The 22,485-nt window shown below is 40.6% G+C and overlaps 1 long non-coding RNA gene across 1 annotated transcript in view; it reads right to left on the reverse strand.

Moving 5' to 3' along the window:
* Window positions 1-15,791: 15,791 nt before the first annotated feature.
* LOC139226993 (uncharacterized) overlaps window positions 15,792-22,485 on the reverse strand; it is a 53,110-nt gene continuing 46,416 nt past the window's right edge. The window contains exon 4 of the long non-coding RNA XR_011587347.1: window positions 15,792-16,281. This is a non-coding gene — a long non-coding RNA (uncharacterized lncRNA). The remainder of the gene's footprint in view (window positions 16,282-22,485) is intronic.

Below are 22,485 nucleotides of genomic sequence, written 5' to 3' on the forward strand. Positions count from 1 at the left end.
GCGACCGACCTGTTGCCCTAAAACTGCAACCTGTATCCGATTAACTGTTAAGTATTGCTGCTGTTGTCTTCAGGGCACGGCAGTTTTCCATAATCGCTGGCAGGAACAATGGTTCAACAAACCCAAGAATGTCATCCCGTTACACTCCCGGCTGTCCTCCTCTCCCAAAGCTCGCTGCTTGGTCATTTGTAACTCGCGCAAATAACCAAGCAACGGGGAATTCAAGTCCTCCAATCTGCCAAAGACTCGAGCAATTGGGCACTTGCGATTTTGTTTCAATTCCCCCAATTAGTTTGTCCATCTTGATTTCAACTTGCAGGTTGATATCCTAATCTTAACTGCTTCACTGTCCTGGAGCAGTCGGAACCTGAGCAAATACATATCTCTTTACAAATCCTTGGAAAGTGCCTTCAAGGTGCCTTTTGAAAATGTCTATTTGCCATTGAATCGGGTGTTTCTCATTTTTATATCTGATTTTATATTCTGATCTTTGCATTTTTTTGGACTGGATCCCAGAGGCATTATTGTGCAGTCCATTTAATTAAAATTTATTGTTGCCACCAAGACAATTAAGAGCCTTAATTTTAGATCCTTGGTTTATGTACACTTGTCTAAATATCACAATCTTGCTATTCCTGTACTTTGTGTGTGTGTGTGTTTATCTATCGATACTGTATGTATTTGCATATGCACATACCAGGTTTCGTCATCATCATAGAGGTCCCTCGTATCGAGGATGACTTGCTTCTATGCCAAAAAAGGATGAGTTCACAGGTGTTTCAATGAAGGACCTAATATTCCAGTCCTGAACTACATATTGAAGGGTGGAAGATACCTGTGGGTGGATTTTTTTAACGTGTGGTGGCCGTTGCACACCAGCCACCGCATGGGCTTGATAAAACTAGGTCTTGGTCCAGTGGCAAGGGTTATCCAAGACGATTGGAGACCTGCTCTGCTGCCCGGACCTAGTGCGCACACATATCACAGTGTGGGCTGGCCCGTGCAATCCCTGGGCCCTCATCTCTTCTGGCCCCAAGCCGTACTGACAGTATTCTGAATGCCCTAGCCTTGTGTACTTATTGTAAGGATAGTTTAAACTTTAAATTTAAATGTTCACATTAGCTATACCAGGTTTATTATAAAAATGAAAAGTAATTTTGTGGTATGGTCTTCTGCTGATTTAAAAGTATTGGGATGATACTGTCTTTGTTGGCCATTCCGAACTATTGAAGTGTATGTAGTTTAGTTAGGTTAGTTAATTCTAACCTTCAAACAGTGCCCTCTCTGGAAACAATTCAGCGTGTCTCAGCCCCTCTCATTATTTGATTATGTATTCATATTTAGTTGCAACGGGATTTTCACACATTTTTCTTTCATTTTTTTAATTGTAAATTGATTGTCATATGGTGAGAGGAAATGTCTGCTCGAGGACTGGAGTAAAAGCACTGTCGAAGTGGATAGGAAGTAGTAGGAAGCTGGCTGGCCAAGGCTACATTTCATCACTGTCACAGCCAATAGCTTTCTCTCCTTCCTGTTTGTGAAACTGCCTTACAGTATAAACCCAGCAGTGTAAACCAGGCTGTTTCACAGACAGGTTGTGCTTCTGAATGCTCAAGATCAGCTTTCAGCTCTGGCTCTGAGTGTAAATAAATGAGTCTGTCCTGAAGGACTCGGAGGGTATGCATGATCAATTAGTTGAGGGCGACCACGGCAGCCTTTCTAGTTCAGATCTTCCCTAAACCTCGTCCTTAACCATATTTATTTCACTGTTGCTTGCAAGGTCATTATTTACAGCACTGGCCAAGACCACTTGAGTAATCGAAATAGCCCATTGCTAGCAATGCTGATGTTACCTTTGTAACTGCCAGGATTCCTGTGAAAACGTTTAGCTTCTTAAAGTGTTGTAAATTGACTGGATTTTCTGAAAAAGAGACCACTGAGATAAAACATAAATAAACGAGTCCAATTAGTTTTGCAGGCCTGAGATGTCAAGATCTCAGCACCAGACAAAATAAGTTTTTTTTTCTAAATTGCTTTAGGCTTCACTTGTATTATTAAACTTTATATTGATTAGAAGTCTAAATAAATTACATACATCAGATGATAATTTTAGCTAGCTAGATAATGTTGGCTGTCTGAAACTCCTACGAAAAATGGGCAGTAAGGATTCTTTCTTGTACATGGGTTCAGGAAGAGTACAATTTGCACAGCCAACCAAACAGCCAACTCTTTTTTTGACCTTGTATAATGGAGTGTTTTAACAGATTAATACATTTATGAAAATGAAGGATGGCAAAAGACCAACTGGTCCATTAATCCTGTCCATCATCATCATCATCATAGGCAGTCCCTTGGAATCGAGGAAGACTTGCTTCCACTCTTAAAATGAGTCCTTAGATGACTGAACAGTCCAATACAAGAGCCTCAGTCCCTGTCACAGGTGGGACAGATAGTAGTTGAGGGTAAGGGAGGGTGGGACAGGTTTTCTGCACACTCTTTCCGCTGCATGCTCACGGCAATGAGATGCGAAGTGCTCAGCGCCCTCCCGGATGCACTTCCTCCACTTAGGCCAGGGACTTTGGCCAGGGACTCCCAGGTGTCAGTGGGGATGTTGCACTTTTTCAGGGAGGCTTTGAGGGTGTCCCTGTAATGTTTCCTCTGCCCATTTTTGGCTCGTTTGCCGTGAAGGAGTTCCGAGTAGAGCGCTTGCTTTGGGAGTCTCGTGTCTGGCATGCGAGCGATGTGGCCTGCCCAGTGGAGCTGATCAAGTGTGGTCAACGCTTCAATGTAATACTGTCATGTAATGTAAGCATGCCATGAACTCCATCTGCGCCACCCACCCCCTGCAAGTCTCTCCTTCAGCCACTAGTCTGCAATATCCTGGAAGAGGCAAAAAAAACAGGAAAACCTCAGGCAAATGTAGAAGAAGTTGAGAAATTCCTTTCTGACTATCTAAGATGATCAAACAAGTTCCAGCTGACTGGGTTACACTGCCCAATACCCAGCTACATTTTATATTCAGTGTTGTTGATCACACTCAGGAACTCATCCAGCTCCATTTTGACTGCTTGCAGTGACTACACATGTTTCAGCGGTCAATTACCTCCTAACATTTAACTTAGTTCTATGCTTACCTAACTTGTACTCATCTTTTCTGATCCCCTAATCTATCTAGCTCGAATCATCTATCCACGTGGACCAAATCTAAGCCTTTCATTATATTAAAGAGCTCAATCAAATCTTCTCCGCCTACAATTTTCTAAAGTAAAAAGTCTTGGCTCTCTATCATGGTAACTGGCCTTTAAATGCAATATTACCCTAGTGGTCCTCCTTCAACCTTTTTCAAGGCCTCTAACGCCAATCATGTGAGGGGATCATAACTGGACACTATTCTAGATGAGGCCCTAGCCAAGGCATTGTACAGAAACAGAATAGTATTTCTTGTTTTGTATTTGCAGATACTGGCAATACATCCCAACAATTCATTTGCTTGGCCATGGTTGAGGACATGGAAGTTAGATCATGGGAACAGGCCATTCGGTCCAACCAACCAGTCCATTTTGGTGTTGATCCTCCACACAAGCAAATAGCCCAAATCGTATTTACGTGCCTTGTTCCCATATCCTTTTATCCCCTTTTTCTTTACCCACCTCCCCAATCTAATCATCTTCAAAGATTTATGAACTATTAGCACTCAAGTCTGCCTTCCACTCAGCACTCAACTCTGCATGGTGTACGCATGCTAGGTATTGCCCTTCCCACATATCTGCATTAAAAGACATTTGCTAGATATAGGCCCATTCTCTTCCTCCCCCACCCCATTTCATTTAGATCTACTCTTCATCTAAGGTCCTCCACCCATGTACTTGTGGACAGTTCCCAGATATCTACATTAAGATGATGAAGGGCAATAGCCCAAATGCTGATCCCAACAGGGCTTCACTAGTAACAGAACCGCTAGCATTAATAACCACCTTCTGTCTGCAACACATTCCTTTTCCAACCTAAAAACAGACAGTTAATCCCGCAAGACTCAACCTTATTTAGAAGCTGTTTGTGCAGCATATACTTTTATAAATATATGTAGAGACACTAGAGAGAAAGAATCTTAGCTCTGAAAATCAAGAAGTATAGTCCGTTTGCGTGGAACTAAGAAACAGCAAGGGTCAAAAAACATTGGTGGGAGTTGTTTATTGGCTGTAAACAGTAGTTGTAATGTAGGGCAGAGTACAAATCAGGAAATTAGAGGTGTATGTAACAAGGGTAATCAGGGGGGACTTTAATCTACATATAGACTGGGAAAACCAAATTTGCAGTAATAGTATGGAGGACGAATTCATGGAATGTATACAGGATAGTTTTCTAGATCAGTATATTGAGGAACCAACTAGGGAGCAGGCTATTTTAGAAAGGGTTAATTAATAATGTAGTAAAGGGGCCTTTAAGGAAACTACATTAAAAGGTATGATGGTAGACAAGCAATGGCCAGCATTTAAAGAATGAATACATAATTTACAACAAACATACATTCCTTTTTAAAGCACAAAAAAACCCACAGGCAAAGTGGTCCAACCGTGGCTAACAAGATAAGTTAAAAATAGTATTAGATCAAAGGAAGAGGCTTATAATATTGCCAAACAGAGTAGTAAGCCTGGGGATTGGGAGGATTTTAGAATTCAGCAAAGGAGGACCAAGAAATTGATAAAGGGAAAATAGAATATGAGAGTAAACTAGCGAGAGACATAAAAACAGACTGTAAAAGCTTCTATAGGTATGTAAAAAGGAAAAGATTAGCAAAAGTAAATGTGGGTCCCTTACAGGTGAGACAGGAAAATTATAATGGGGAATAAGGAAAAAGCAGAGAAATTAAACAAATACTTTGTGTCTGTCTTCATGGAAGAAGATGCAAAAATCCTCCCGGAAATAGTGGAGAATCAAGGATCCAGTGAGAATGAGGACTGAATCCAATAAATCCCCTCGGCCCGATGGCCTACATCCTAGGGTTTTGAAAGAGGCTATTGAGATAGTGGTTGCATTAGTTGTCATCTTCCAAAATTCCATAGATTCCAGAATGGTTACCGCTGATTGGAAGGTAGCTAATATAACCCTGCTATTTAAAAAAGGAGGGAGGAAGAGAGAAAATGGGGAACTATAGACCAGTTAGCTTGACATCAGTGGTAAGGAAAATGCTAGAATCTATTATTAAGGATGTGGTAACAGGGCACTTAGAAAATAATAATAGGATTGGGCAGAGTCAACACGGATTTATGAAAGGGAAATTAGGTTTAACAAATTTGAGAATTTTTTGAGTTTGTAACTAGCAGAATAGATAAGGGGGAACCAATGCATATGGTGTATTTGGATTATCAGAAGGCATTCAATAAGGTGTCACACAAGAGGTTATTGAACAAAATTCGAGCTTATGGGTTTGGGGGTAATCTAGCATGGATTGAGGATTGGTTAACGGACAGAAAACAGAGAGTAGGAATATACGGATCATTTTCAGGTTGGCAGGCTGTAACTAGTAGAGTACCGCAAGGATCGGTGCTTGGGCTCCAGCTATTCACAATCTATATCAATGATTTGGATGAGGGGACCAAATATAACATATCCAAGTTTGCTGATGATCCAAAGATAAGTTGTGAGGAGGATGCAAAGAGGCTTCAAGAGGATATAGACAGGCTAAGTGAATGGGCAAGAACATAGCAAATGGAATATATTGTGGAGAAATATGAAGTTATTCATCTTGGTAAGAAAAATAGAAAAGCAGAGTCTTTTTTTAAATGGTGAGAGATTGGGAAATGTTGATGTTCAGAAGGACCTGGATATCCTTGTACACAAATCACTGAAAGTTAACATAGAAACATAGAAAATAGGTGCAGGAGTCGGCCCTTCTAGCCTGCACCGCCATTCAATGAGTTCATGGCTGAACTTGCAACTTCAGTACCCCATTCCTGCTTTCTCGCCATACCCCTTGATCCCCCTAGTAGTAAGGACTTCATCTAACTCCTTTTTGAATATATTTAGTGAATTGGCCTCAACAACTTTCTGTGGTAGAGAATTCCACAGGTTCACCATTCTCTGGGTGAAGAAATTTCTCCTCATCTCGGTCCTAAATGGCTTACCCCTTATCCTTAGACTGTGACCCCTGGTTCTGGACTTCCCCAACATTGGGAACATTCTTCCTGCATCTAACCTGTCTAAACCCGTCAGAATTTTAAACGTTTCTATGAGGTCCCTCCTCATTCTTCTGAACTCCAGTGAATACAAGCCCAGTTGATCCAGTCTTTCTTGATATGTCAGTCCCGCCATCCCACGAATCAGTCTGGTGAACCTTCGCTGCTCTCCCTCAATAGCAAGAAGGTCCTTCGTCAAGTTAGGAGACCAAAACTATACACAATACTCCAGGTGTGGCCTCACCAAGGCCCTGTACAACTGTAGTTACACCTCCCTGCCCCTGTACTCAAATCCCCTCGCTATGAAAGCCAACATGCCATTTGCTTTCTTAACTGCCTGCTGTACCTGCATGCCAACCTTCAATGACTGATGTACCATGACACCCAGGTCTCGTTGCACCTCCCCTTTTCCTAATCTGTCACCATTCAGATAATAGTCTATATCTCTGTTTTTACCACCAAAGTGGATAACCTCACATTTATCCACATTATACTTCATCTGCCATGCATTTGCCCACTCACCTAACCTATCCAAGTCACTCTGCAGCCTCATAGCATCCTCCTCGCAGCTCACACTGCCACCCAACTCAGTGTCATCCGCAAATTTGGAGATACTACATTTAATCCCCTCATCTAAATCATTAATGTACAATGTAAACAGCTGGGGCCCCAGCACAGAACCTTGCGGCACCCCACTAGTCACTGCCTGCCAATCTGAAAAGTACCCATTTACTCCTACTCTTTGCTTTCTGTCTGCCAACCAGTTCTCAATCCACATCAGCACACTATCCCCAATCCCATGTGCTTTAACTTTGCACATTAATCTCTTGTGTGGGACCTTGTCGAAAGCCTTCTGAAAGTCCAAATACACCACATCAACTGGTTCTCCCTTGTCCACTCTACTGGAAACATCCTCAAAAAATTCCAGAAGATTTGTCAAGCATGATTTCCCTTTCACAAATCCATGCTGACTTGGACCTATCATGTCACCTCTTTCCAAATGCGCTGCTATGACATCCTTAATAATTGATTCCATCATTTTACCCACTACTGATGTCAGGCTGACCAGCCTATAGAAGGTATAGCAAGCAATTAAGAAAGCAAATGGTATGTTGGCCTTTATTACAAGAGGATTTGAGTACAAGAGTAAAGACATCTTACTGCAATTAAATAGGGCCCTGGTGAGACCACACCTGGAGTACTGTGTACAGTTTTGATGATCTTACCTAAGGAAGGATATATCTGCCATAGAGGGAGTACAACGAAGGTTCACCAAACTGATTCCTGGGATGGGGGAGATTGTCTTATGAGGAGAGATTAAGTAGACTAGGCCTATATTCTCTAGAGTTTAGAAGAATAGTAATCTCATTGAAACATACAAAATTCTTACAGGGCTTGACGGGATAGATGCAGGGAGGATGTTTCCTCTGGCTGTGGAGTCTAGAACCAGGGGTCACGGTCTCAGAAATAAGGGATTGGCCATTTAGGACTGAGATGAGGAGAAATTTCTTCACTCGGAGGGTGGTGAATCTTTGTAATTCTCTATCCAGAGGGCTGCGGAGGCTCAGTCGTTGAGTATATTCAAGACCGAGATTGATCGATTTTTGGATATTAATGGAATCAAGGGATATGGGGATAGTTCAGGAAAGTGGAGTTGCGGTAGAAGATCAGCCATGATCTCATTGAATGGCGGCGGAACAGGCTTGAGGGGCCGAATGGCCTACTCTTCCTCCTATTTTTGTATGTTGTTATGTAAATCTATATGATAGAAGTAAAATATAACAATCCAGCAAAAATAATGATTCCTACTGGCTGTTAATCCCCTAGTTTAGTATAATGTAAGTTATCTTAGGTACTGATTTCAAATAAATTACAATCTCATGAAGCAGGACTGCTGTCACAGCACAACTTATTACACCTCTACTGCCACCAGCAATAAACAATAAACTCAACTCACTGCTTGTTGACTTTCACAGTGTGACTACTATGCCACCCAGGGAATGGTTTAAAAAATCTTCTTGCAACTAATATCAGACTCGGATGTTCAGTTATTTTTACATATTTATTTAAAGGCGGAGTGGGGCCGGGGGTTAGGTGAAGATAAAGTAAGTTGTCTCACTACGAGACCGGTTCCAATCTCCTCGCATGGCAAGTTGTGAAACTGAATTCTATAAATCTGTTTGCTAGAGCCAGAAAATAAATGCCTAAGAAAACTGCTGCATTGCCATTTTAAAAACCCAATTGGATCAGCAGGCTCAATTTTTAACGAGGACCTGCCACCCCCTGTGTGGCCTGACCTACATGTGGCTCCAGCCCCACACTATATGGTTGATTCTTCATGCCCTCAAGCAGATTAGGGATGGACAATAAATGCTATCTTGCCTGTGTCACTTGCATCTCTACTCTGCTTCAAGGAGTAATGGGTCCCTGGGTTTGGACGTCACTCCTAAACAAGGCGAGCTTTACCCTTATGATTTACAATATCTTCCAATCCCTTGAAATGTATTTGCAATACACTCCAGGCATCTGTTATTTGGTATGTATTATTTCAGTTTTGTTGGTTTGTTCATAAAGTACCAAATGTGTACCCTTGTACATGTGTGCAGAAAGATTCGCCACTACAGTTAATTTTGTGTGTGTGTGTGTGTGTGGAGGGGGAGGGAACACTAATGCTGCAGTTATACAGTAGCTCTTAGTGATAGCACGGAGTTGTATTGCTTCACTTGTGATGCTGTCAAATTGGGACGGCAACAGAGTACTCATTCTAGCTCGCATACATGACTGCTTGTTTACATCCGACTGCCAGTTACATTTTAAGAGTAGGTTCTCCTGTTAGCTCTATTACTGAATTTGAAAGGTAAAGGATCTAGTACAGACCAACTACAAACTTTAAAACAAAAATCTTAAAATTGAGGACTTTAATTTGTCCCAGCAGGTTGATGTGGAATTCTAACAGTAAGTCAAATGAACGTATTTCAGGATCATTACCAATGGCTATTCCATCTCCCTTGGCTCTAATGTTCGTTAATATTTCCCAAAAGGGCGAGACAATAGGTCAGTCTCGCAGACTACGGAGGCAGATACTGTCTTCTGAGTCTCAGTGCCAACACCTACCCTTGTGCATGTAGTGCAATTGAGTCACTCTTTGAGGAAGGATCCTCAATTGTACTAACCTTATCCATACATGGCTAGATGTTAAGGTTGTATTTCACTAAGTTGCTGAGCAATCAATCTCTTCCCACTTTGCTGAATATCTAGTAAGCTTTGGCAACAAAATGAGGAACGTTGGCTTCTTGCTGGATGAAAGTATTCAATTTCTGAGAGATTCAGTGGCTGCCTACTATCTCCATAATACCTCAATGGCCTCAGTTACTAGGGCTGTAGGAATTTTCATGGGGAAGCTTAAATTGTCCACTTATCTGTTGGAATGATTTGGAATCGTGCCTTCATAAATATCTCAACATTAAATGATATCTCCCTTCCACCTATCTCCTGAATTATGGAACATGACTGATCGACTGTCTGTACTAAAATGAAAGTTCCCTCATAGGGGGTGCTACAGAGTTGAGACAGATCCAGTATTCATATGCCAAGTAGGGCTTTACTAGAGTAGCATATTACTTGATTTTCATTTAACTGATTACACAAAGACACATTACATATGCTTTAAATAATGCAATACAGGAGGTGAGAGAGTGTTAAAGACTCTAATTCAATCAGGATTTAGATGACATTCATAAACCACATAACCTGTGCTGTTGCAGTTTCATAATGTAATCAGATCGCTTCAATTATGTTACAGCCTTGAAGCTCCCTTTCAGTAATTTGTTATTCTGTATGTATAACAATGCACTGCAGTATGGTAATCTACTTGTGTGTCCTTGATGGCTCGTGAGTCTTTTTTTTAAAGATATATGTCCCTTTTAATTTGGCTTAAAGGCAGAACTGCTGCAGCCAAAATATATCCATTAATATGAATGCTATAACAGATCACTGTTTCATGAAATGAATAATTCTGAATTAATGCAATAATGATTTATTGCTACAGTGACACACTAGATTTACAACACTTATAGTGGCCAGTAAACCTCTGACTTGCATTTACCTATTGGTTTTATTGCATTTCTTCCAAGATCTATGAAATGGTGATGTTTCACTGGCCTTCAGCTAATCTTAATTAATACTGTCCTAAACTACTTGCATCAGTTTCTCATCGTTATACCTGAGAGGAAATGTGAACTAGCACACATAATATGTGACTTGTTCTTCTGTCCCAATGTGCCATAAATATCAATGTGTTGTCTTTGAAGATTATAGGAGATGGGTTCAGACAGTTACCCTGGGGAGTAAAATTAAACACAGAGGGCAAGTGAGCAAGATTAAAGAGGTTGTCAATCATTATTTATTAGGATTGATTTTGGCTACACGAATACAAGTACTCCCAAGTGTATGCACATTTACATTTGTGTTTGACAAGCAAATGTAATAAATTGTCTGCTTGTCATATTGCATTCTCTTGCAAATTATTATATTGTAGCTTGAAGAGTAAGTGCACCATGTGGCTTGCTTAGCAAATGTGTTAGGAGCCTTCTATAACTCTTTTGACATGGTGTATTGATTTCCAAAATTTTCAGCAGCCATGTTTTAGAAGAGCCTATTACCAAAGAGCAAAGCTGGCTGATTCTTCGAATTGTGTTTGTTGCAGGCAATATTGAATCTATTATAAATCATTGTGTTACTGCTTCCCAATCAAGGGGAATGTATAGCTGTATGAAAGGACCCTATAAAACCCTTTTATAGATGCCAAGAGCTTTCACTGTCAAGCAATTCTTAACTGTTGTCTGCAAGCTTCTATTCCTTTTGAAAAGAAAGACTTGCATTTCTATAGCCCCTGTCGTGACCACGGGGTGTTTCAAAGCACTTTACAGCCAATGAAGTACATTTGGAATGTAGTTACTGTTGTAATTTGGGAAACGCGGCAACCAGTATGCGCATGGCAAGCTCCCACAGACAGCAGATAATGACCAGATAATCTGTTTTTTGTTATGTTGATTGAGGGACAAATATTGGCCAGGACACTGGGGATAGCTCCCTTCCTCTTCTTTGAAATAGTGCCATGGGTTCTTTTACATTGACCAGAGATGGCAGATGGGGACTCGGTTTAACGTCTCATCTGAAAGACAGCACCTCCAACAGTGCAGCACTCCTTCAGCACTGCACTGGAGTGTCAGCTTAGATTTATGTGCTCAAGTCCCTGGTGTGGGACTTGAACCCACAACTTTCTGACTCGAGCGCGTGTGCTACCCACTGAGCCATAGCTGACACTGCAAGTGAAGGGGTGGGATGGATTTAAATAATATATTTCAATATAAAAGGCACATTTTATTTCTAAAATGACCATTAACAATTTCACGTTATTTTCAGACATTTTAGATATATGGGATTTTTCTAAAAGGCTCAAATTAGCAGCATGATACCTCCACTCAGACAATAATCTCCTCATGCCCCCTTGTAGAACTTGTCATCTGAATCCTCATAATTTTACTGCGTGTGAGAGAGTTTAAAGAAAACACTACAAATGGAAGTGATCAAAGGATGCCTCATACTTCTTTCTTGTCAAAGTGCATAGATTAAGAATCTGATCCTTGCAAATAATGGAACGTTTCCGAGCTTGGACTCGGGCTCAATCACCGGGAGACAAGGGAGACATCTTTCCTCGACTCTTTTTTTTTGTTGCCTTGTATGTATGACCTATGTTCCTTTCTGTCTCCGCTTGCTTCAAAAGCTGGTATTGTCCCTATATCTCTGCCGCCCCCGCCCCATCCTTCGGTTGATATCAATGTCTCGTTATATTTAGATTTACCTCATTGTTGTAGCAAAATTGTGTTGTATTCGTGCATTTTTCAAATCACAGCCACGTTGGGCAATTCCCATTTACGTTACGTTTATTTTTGTTCATCTATTCATGCCAGCACACCATGCCTTTGTACTTTATAATTCGTTTATCCTCCAAGTACATTCAAATTCTTCACTTTCAAGTGAGGGAAAAATCACATGGAAGTATCTGGTTTAAGAGCTTTTGCTCAATGAATCCTCATTGGAGGCGTGTGATTTCCACTGCTGTATCAACATTGTAGATGCCAACCAGTTTTCAGTTTCCCCTCCTCCGCAACCGTGCCTCATTGTTGCACTCCTGAGGGAAAAGTTCTGTAAGTCCTTTGATTTTGATCTAACTGTTGGTTCAGCTGGAAGCCACAGCTTTCATTGTTTTCTTGGCTTTGTTTCTGAATGAAGTTAGTCTATGAAGGTTTGTTGTTGATGTAAGTCTAGCAGCACAGTATTTTCTTGTTTTTTACAAAATTTCTGCTACCGAACCAATGTTTCAATGTCAAACTGGAGCACAACCACAGGACAAATCAACAGCGCACTCACCCATATGGTGCAAACTTGATTGTAGAGATTAATTATGTGTCGTCATGTCATCTCAAGTTTCTCAGTTTCAAAGCAATGTCATTGCTGGCTCTAGTCCCTGTATATTAAGTAAGCTCTGAAAGTGAACGCACCATTTGTTTATCTTGCAGCCTGCAGATTGGTCCATTGTTGGCCTCCATCCCAAGACAGAATATATTTGACTCCAATTGTGGAAGGGATAATTAATGGTGCAATTCATCAGTGCAGTCATTTTCAACTGATTGGGTTTATCTTACTGGGAATTGATCTGATCAATGGGATGAGCAATAAAGCTAGTTTAGACATTCTATGAGGTGAAGAATATTTTCTGTAGTTCTGGAACGATCCAGAAAGTTATTTTTGCAGCAGTAATATGGTGAAAAAGTAGGAAACATTTCAAAAGGTGCTGAACAAACTTAGTGTTCCAGCAGTTCACCTGTGCATATTTCAGCAAGTTAGCAGAATTTATAATAGTAACCTCTGTTTACACAAGATTTACTGCACTTCAAAAAGTAATTAATTATGTAAAGTGTCCTGAGCTGTTTCAGTGTAAATGGATTTATATAAATGCAAATATTATTAATTAGCTGTATGTGACTAGAAAGATGATAGCTATAAAGGTCCAGTGTTGATTTCTTTTTATAGAAGATCTGGAGAGTTTTGGATTTTGACTTCCTTTGTAGGATATCTTTTTTTTGTGTTGGACCTAGCCAGGTTGTCTGATACAGGATGTAAAAACTGATTTTGTGGAAGGTGAAAGGCTAGGGGGAGGGAGATGAAAAGGGCTCCTTTCCATATTGCTGAGGGAGTGCTCCTGATGGCTTGACCAAGAAGCAATGTTGATGATGGTCAGTGAGAGATATGCAAGTAACCTTGACATATCTGCCAGCTTGAACAAGGAGAGTAGCATAATTATTTTGTGGGAGATAGGGGGGGCGGGGGGGAGAAATCCTTTCTCACTAGTGGCAAAGCAAATAATTGGCCAAGTTCTGAATTGCATGTCCTATTTACCTTGGCTTCATGCTTTTGAGTTTTGAAGAACAAATAAACTTTATGGCGGTTATACATGTGACACCGCTTTATTAAGTAGCTATTGTGCTTTCATGGCTGTGCCTTCTGTTGCCTCAGCCCAATGCCCTGGAACTCCCTGTCTAAACCTCTCCGCCTCTCTACCCCACTTTCCTCCTTTTAAGATGCTCCTTAAAACCTACCTCATTCATCGGCCCTAATTTCTCCTTATGTGGCTCGGTGTCAAATTTTTTGCCTTGTAATACTCCTGTGAAATGCCTTGGGACATTTTACTATGTTCAAGGTGCTATATAAATCTAAGTTCTTAAAAAGCTAATGTGTTCTTAATCGAATAGTGCGTGTGTGTTTTGCTGCCGTTGTCTGATAATTTGCAACCTAAAGCTCCATCCAGGTTAGCAGCTACATCCTGGACTAAAGAGAAAAATAGCAAATCCATTACTATTAAGCATTGTAAGCACCAGCACAGTCCATGCCTATCTTTTTCATTTGTAATGCCACATTTTATCTAGAAGGTAGTTCATCTAAAAATGGAGCAGTAAGTTCTCTTCATTTGCAGTTCACAAACGCAGTAGGTAATGACCTGAATAATGTGTAGCAAAGTCGTGCGTACATGTGTGTGTCTGAGAATATACTGTCTGTCTGTCTGTCTGTCTATCTGTAGCTAACTAACTAACTAACTAACTAACTATCGATTACTCAACCAGTACACCTTACTTAATGTATATTTTCTTGTACACAAATGTCTTCTTAGCTGGTCTAAAAATGGGCAGCAAACTAATTGTGTAATATACTGTTAAACATAGATGCCAGTAATTGCTAGGGTGTTAATGTAACTTAATTGAATTCTTTAAGAGCTGAATGCCCTTTTATAGCTTTCAAAATCCTATTCAAAAAAATAATGTTCTATTTAGTACTTTTAAAAGCACTTTTTAAATAACCCTGCAAAGTGAACGATGTTGTGCTGGAGAATCTGATCTCCCACTAGTTTTGCAACTCCTGTTCGCATTCTGCATTTCCATGAGTCGGTTGTGTCGTACAGCTTCGTTCACAAGGCTCAGCCTTAGTCATGTCCCCTACTGCACCAGTGTGATGCATCTGTTTTGTACCTTGGACATCTTGTATGTCCTTGTGAGCGAGATTACCAGTTAGAGCTAAATTATAGTCTGTTTTATGCCTCCCTTATGAACAGCATTTTATTCTGCCTGGCCAGCATTCAATTGGGTACCTTGGACCCTCATCGTGCTAGATATCTGGGAGTGGATTTGTGCAATGATTGATGAATTTGTTCTTCAAATGTGTATTATTGCACCCTGAACTTATGGGAGCTGTTCCCAACAAGGCTGATGAGGAAGAAAGACTTGGATTTTATATAGCGCCTTTCATGACCACGATGTCCCAAAGCGCTTTACAGTAAAGTTAAGTACTTTTTGAAGTATAGTCACTGTTGTAATGTAGGATACGCAGCAAGCTCTCTCAAACAGCAACGTGATAATGACCAGATAATATGTTTTTTTAGTGATGTTGATTTGAAGGATAAATATTAGCCAGGACACCGGGGATAACACCCCTACTCTTCTTCAAAATAATACCATGGGATCTTTTACATCCACCGGGGAGAGTAGACAGGGCCTCGGTTTAATGTCTCATTTGAAATATAGCATCTCTGACAGTGCAACACTCCCTCAGCACTGCACTAGAGAGTCAGGCTAGACTTTTGTGCTCAAGTCTCTGGAGTGGGACTTGAACCTACAACCTTGTGACTCAGAGGTGAGGATGCTACCCACTGAGCTACAGCTGACATATAACATGTAGTGGTATGGAGAGTTGCTGGCTGTAGTGTAGCTGCTGTACATTCTAACTTCTGTAAATTGCAAGATCAATTAATTAAATGGGAAAATTTGCATTGGTTAATGTTTATCCCATGACTAGGCAGCTATTGAAGGAGTCGCTGGTATTTCCTTTACAATAGAATACAATTCTTATGGTTTATTAACTAAGATTTTGCATTTGTTGCTTGATTTTGTTCCCTAATAAAAGTGTACTTTTTTCATTTCCTATTCTTTTCCTTCTGTAATAACACAAACATAAATACTTTCAAATGCTGATTTAATACATTGACCAGCAAAGTAAGCTCAGTATTGTTGCTAGGTGGAATATTACAGAAATGAACGAGCAAGGGAGGATGGGTGTAATTTTAACTTTGGCGATCAGTGTGAAGTGGGTGATATCAGATTGGCTGCCTGTTGTAACCCGTACCCGATTAACTTCAATGGAAAGCAGAAACTCGCAAGGCATGTGAAGGGCAGCCGATTGATTGGTGCCCATTTTACACAGTTAAAATTATTCTGTGACTGAGGAGGTCCCTCTGACACTGGTGCAAGAAGCACTCTGGAAAATCACTTCACACTTTCAGCATAGTCTCCACAAAGATGAGCTTGGAACCAGTATGATAAATATAAGGGGGATATTGCAACATTCGGGTTGGACTTTGACCCCCATGGGTTTAGTCTGCATTCAAATCCAAGTCTTGGAGGGCAAAAGCCTAGTTTCACACATTCGCTGTGCCGTACCATCCTCATGTTCTCTATAGTTCTGATGGTCAACATGATGAGGTTGAATTGGGGACCTATAAAGACACAGAAAATCTTTGGTGAATTCACATTTTCTTTCTGAATAAAGCTGTGCCATTGTAATAATTATTAAGCAAAATAAATGATGTCCCTTTTGCAGAGCCTCACAGACTGTGTTTTGTGTTTCTAATGGTTCTTTTTGGAAGATCCATTTTATGCTAATTGGACCAACCCGACAAAATAGTGAATCATTTTTATAATAACATTCCATTTCAATTGGCTTTTAAAGTTCAACACGTACCAAATTTACATTGTTGGACTCTATCTTATTTTAATACAATTGAAGAAAGGCTGTCGTGTTGAGAAGATATTTTCTTTTTGATGAACCAGATTTATGAGTTCTTCTGTCTGTACCATGATGGAATTTCTACAATTATTACACGGTTTGCTGAATATCTAAAGTGCCACTAATTAAAAGTACTGTATTTCAACATTTATTTGATGCTCGGCAACACAGTAATACTTTTTAGTGTAAAAGCTTAAAAGCAATTTGCTGAATGCTGTTCCTTATCAATGAAATTTCAAAACCATTAGACTATTAACAAGGGCCATGTGTATTTGCTGTAGAAGGTTTGTACCAGCTGTCTGTATGCATGAGTAGTTTTACATTTTTGAGTATTGGAGAATGACAATTTTCTCTTTCTTTGCAGCACGATATAATTTGCCTGGCGAATATTTCAACTATTCAGCATCCCCGTTGTCACAGCAAAAGAATCTATACTAACTCTCGAGGCAAATTTATATGAAACCTTATTGATAAATGCACATTGTTATTGCTACTGAAGATGAGATTTATTTAATTAATAGCCATTTTCAAAGTTAACTGATTCAAAAGTGCTTTTTAAAAAAAAAGGCTTTTGTGTGTTTTATCTTAGTCTTTGGTCGTTTTTGTTACGTTTTGGATCACACATTTCTTTTCTTCCTTACCTCTTCAAGGACATTTTTTTTATCCAACTGCAACATGCCTCCTCCAAAGGGAATGATTACATGTATAATTTAAAACCAGTAACAAAATTCCCCAATGTGGTGAAAAATATCAATTGTTGGCAACAGGTTTGCAGGGTATTGGAAACAGAGGTTCAAGTGTCTTAATCTCTTTCCAAAGGATCATTAGTCCCGAGCAGCAACTCCCTCTTTTCCTCTAATGATTTTTATAGGAGAGCATACGTTGAAGAATCTGAAGCTATTTTTATCCAGTGAGTAAAATAGTCCACAGCCTCACCAGAGCAATGGAAATGGAGTGTTCAGCTTGTACCTTTTGAAATATCAGGTGGTTTTGTTGCTTTGTGTTACATTGGAATTTTGTTTTATGGGTAAAGAGGGAATCATTTTTCTTCATTTAATAGTCAGCGGTGTTACACTGGCTCGACAAATAAGGGTCAACGTGGTTGATCAAATTGACGAAGAAAATGCACGTTCATAAAGGAAAATATTTGCGCAGAAGTCCTCTCCTCACTTTTGTGTAAACCAGGTTTATCCCGTATTCCCATTTGACAAATGAAAGTCGTTGCCCAGCAGTGGTTGATGAGCATTAAAAATACTCAACACTTTGCTATTTAGGCATTTATTTTTGTAGCCCTGTGGATATAGTTGGAGGCTGTAACAGGCTGTAATACTTGTTTCTCCACTCCAGTTTTCACTTTGGGTTATCCGGTGCCAATGATTTGTTTCAAATTTTCTAATCAAGGCATCTTTCAATTCTACTTGTTCATCTTTACCTTTCTCTCATTATCGCTCACATCACTGGCCTGTCTTCTCTCAGCTGATTCTCTCTGAGGAGCTGGCTCTCGTAGCACAACTTGAGAGTAAAGAAATTGAAGCTGTCAGATCTGAGTGTCTGAAACCCTAGGATCTGAACCTACACCCTTTGTGCCGAATTGAGAGATACAATTATAAGTGAAGAAAATCACAAGTAAAGTCTAATTTAAGGAGTACCTTCAAGTGTCAAGTTGCTGGCTTATGAAATTGGCTGCCCCCACAAATAAGGATTTAATACTACTTGATCTCCGATGGTGTGTCAGAGGATACAGCGATACAGTGGAACTACTCTCACTAATGCGGCATCCACACCGACACCTGGCAGTCCCCAGCCAGAGACTGCCCTAAGTAGAGGGAGAGCATCTGGGAGGGCGCTGAGCACCTCGAGTCTCATCACCGAGAGCATGCAAAAAGCAAGCGCAGGCAGCGGAAGGAGCGTGCGGCAAACCAGACTCCCCACCCGTCCTTTCCTTCAATGACTGTCTGTCCCGCCTGTGACAGAGACTGTGGTTCCCGTATTGGACTCTTCAGTCACCTGAGAACTCACTTTTAGAGTGGAAGCAAGTCTTCCTCGATTTCAAGGGACTGCCTATGATGATGAATGGTTGCACATACACCTGCTTACAAAAGGATTTAAAAAAAAAACATTTTTATTTGTTCCTGGGATGTGGGTGATGCTGACCAGGCTGCAATTATTTGTCCTCCATAGTTGCCATGAGAAGGTGATGATGGGCCCTCTTCTTGTACCACTGCAATCTTTGTAGTGATGGTGTTGGGGAATTCCAGGATCCTGACCCAGATGCAATGAAGGAGCAGCAAAGTGTTTCCAAGCCAGAGAGGAATGTGGAAGAGGTGGTGTTTCTAATTCACATTATAACTGATTAGGCATTTTTAATGTTCAATATTGACTTCAAAAAACATGAACACAAATTGTGACAACAGGAAGTGAAGCTTTTGTGCAGAACATATTTGTGTACACACAATTATTTTTAATATAATCTCCTATTACATTGCGCATAGAACGTCAAAACCAGGTATGGCCTTCAGGTTTAGAAGCTGGAGGATAATTGGATCAGAGCATGCAGATATAATTCAGACCCATTCTAAAGTCACACATTCTGTCCTCAGTATTATGATATTTTGATATTACATTATAATTAAATAGCAAAATATATGACAATTTGGCAAGCAGATAAGTAGAGCTAGGTGGAGCATAGGAGTTTCTGTGCAGTTTAGACTGAGGGGCTGGGAAATGAGCAGCTGAGAGAGTATAATGTCACCACTGGCTGGAATATGTAATTGCAGCATAAACTGACCTAGGCAGTTCCTTTTATAAATGTGGACACAAGGATTTATGATGGAAAATGTTAAATAGGCTCTCGTGTAAAGATTTTCAAATTGGCTATTTCCATCTGTCGTTAATATAACTCCTGACCCACGCATAATCTTAATCCTAAATTAGTTGTGTGTTCATTTGGATTCAGCTGTACTTTATCAGAAAAGGAACACAGACCTAAGATTTTAAATGTAGATAGTTGTGATTATCCACAACATTGCGTACATCATGGCTTCATGTGGACAGTAGTTTAGAGATTTTGCCATCTGATGAATATCTTGCAAGATATTTTGCCAAGATTTCAAATGGGGGCAGGGTTGTGGCCCAGAGTCATGTGATGCTAACCAGGTGAGGGAATTAATCATACTTGTTGCTTCACAATCCCACCCCATCCTCCCTCAAAACATGCTGTAAAAGGTTGCATCAAAAGCCGATATAGCATCTACTGCTGGACAAATGCTTCTTTACAACCAACGTGATGAGCTTTGAGCAGATTATGAACAGGCCAGGAACTTTTCAACTGCCTATAAGTTCTCCAGTATGAAAGCACTCCTTTCTAAGTTTTCAATTACAACATTGGATATATTGGAACATCAACAATTCTTCTCCTATTTCCCTCATGAGGCACCTACCTTGCATGTGTGCCTAGCCAGGCTTTCAAATAGAAGGGTGGCATAGTTCAGGTTACCGCATCCAATGCCGGCTACCAATGTAAGCTGGTGATCAATTGCCAGGATATAGGTTGTTCAAGTTGCATCATCGACTTGATGGGCCAAAAGTTGCAAAAGCTCATCGCAGCGGTAAAAGACAGAATCAAAAGACAGGGGGCCCAATATCATCCAATTGGAAAGGTATTGTTGTACCACATGACCATTCATTTATGAATATTTTAAAAGTAAACTCGCACTTTGTAACCCAAGATTTATATTTTTTAATAAGAGTATTAACAGCCAGGACATTAACTTTTAATGAGAAATATTTAATGCAGAGCCCTAGTTTCTGCTACATCCTGCGCCAGATAATTGGTTGGTAAAGAGGATGTATTGAGTTTAAAAACTAGAATTCCTAATTGTCATGTATTGATGCTTGGGTCACTAGACACCAGGGGGCGCCACTGTCGGAGGTCATCGGGCTGTAGGTGCATGTGTACGGGCCCTGGTATATAAGTGCTTGTAGTCACTTTGGGCGTGAATAAAGTGGACCAGGTTTACACCTGAGTGAGTTTACAGTAACAAGTATTTTGAGTCATTATATACATAACACTAGTAATAATGCATGGTTCCACTGTTCTAAATCACTGCTGATGGAGTAGAACCATTTTACCAGCAATGGAAAAGACAGTATAATTATCCTAATACACACGTCCCTTCGATGTTTCCTTTAGCTGAAACTGTGCAATCATCAGAATGTGGACCATATAAAGTAAAACCCACAGTTCTTGCATGACATGGAAAAAATACAAGTGGTGCAAATCTGTGTTCCATTTAACCATGTGTGAGTTAGTACAGTCAGAGCAGGCATGATTTGAATGTTAATACAGCTGACTCCTCATAAATTCACATCTGACCCCAGCACAGAATTCTAATGCAGCAAACCATTTCATATTTATGTAGAATTCCTGTTTTAACTATATCATTTAAATATGAAGTTTCAATTGAAGTGTAACATTTTTGTTCTTTTTAATGCTGACGGCATTGGATTTAGTAAATTCAATATCAAATTTTAAGCTAGAAATGACCCATTTTGAAATCCAGATGCTTTTCTTAAATTCTTGTGCAGAAAGAATTTTCTGTGGTCTGGTTAACATTAAGCGAATGAATGATTTTAAACAAAGGCTTGTACGAATTGGTTATTTTTATCCGCAGTTTATAGAAATCCCAGGTATAATCCTAATCATAAAATAGTTGTGTGCTCATTTGGATTTAGCTGTACTTGATCAGTCATTTCCTTCCGCAAGACACACTTTTGTTCAATTCTGGGGTATCCAATCTCCATATTTTTGAGTGATTTGAAAGATGCCCTGTTTGAAACTACTCAAATAGTGTCATGATGAAAAATTGTGCCACTTTTGCTAACTGTTAGCATATAGAAAGTTTAACCTTGAAGTTTCTCTCAATATTTATTTATTCTTGCATTACATTACATTACATTACATTACTTTCCTACATTACAACAGTGGCTACACTCCAAAAGTACTTCATTGGCTGTAAAGCGCTTTGAGACGTCTGGTGGTCGTGAAAGGCGCTATATAAATCCAGGGGCTGGATTTTCCGGTCTTCTGCGTTCTTTTTCACCCTGGAGCACTAGCAAGGGCGGTGATGAGGTCTTCTCTTAGGGTGGTCTTTGGCCAGGGATTCCCAGTTGTCGATGGGGATGTTGCACTTTATCAAGGAGGCTTTGAGGGTGTCCTTGAAATGTTTCCTCTGCCCACCTGGGGGTCGCTTGCCGTGTAGCAGTTCCGAGTAGAGTGCTTGCTTTGGGAGTCTTGTGTCGGGCCCGCCCAACGGAGCTGGTCGAGTGTGGTTATTGCCAAAGACTGCCCTAAGTGGAGGAAGAGCATCCGGGGAGGGCGCTGAGCACCTCGAATCTCGTCACCGAGAGCTTGCAAAAAACAAGCGCAGGCGGCGGAAGGAGTGTGCGGCAAACCAGACACCCCATCCACCTTTTCCTTCAGCGACTGTCTGTCCCACCTGTGACAGAGACTGTAATTCCTGTATTGGACTATACAGTCACCTGAGAACTCACTTTGAGAGTAAAAGCAAGTCTTCCTTGATTTCGCGGGACTGCCTATGATGATGATGATGAGGTATTTTGGCCGGACGGTCAGCCTCCAGCGCCCCACAGCGATCCTCGTGTCGGATTTTGCGGCGGTGCGGAGCAGCACTGCCCCGAAGAGCTGCGCAGGTCTGCAACGCCCCTGGTTGCGACACTGGCGCGAGTTTGAGCTCTTGCCTGACCCAGTTCGCCTGGAAGCGCACCTCGCAATGGCCCCCTGGGAAATCATGGTGGCCCGACCATCCTGTCGGTGAAGAGGTGAGTTATGGGCTCCTAAGGTAAGTGTGATTGCTTTTTCTTTCATTTTTTTTTAAGCGATTTGTGTTGTGGT

The sequence above is a fragment of the Pristiophorus japonicus genome, chromosome 16, assembly GCF_044704955.1.
Source record: "Pristiophorus japonicus isolate sPriJap1 chromosome 16, sPriJap1.hap1, whole genome shotgun sequence".
Lineage (NCBI taxonomy): Eukaryota > Metazoa > Chordata > Chondrichthyes > Pristiophoridae > Pristiophorus > Pristiophorus japonicus.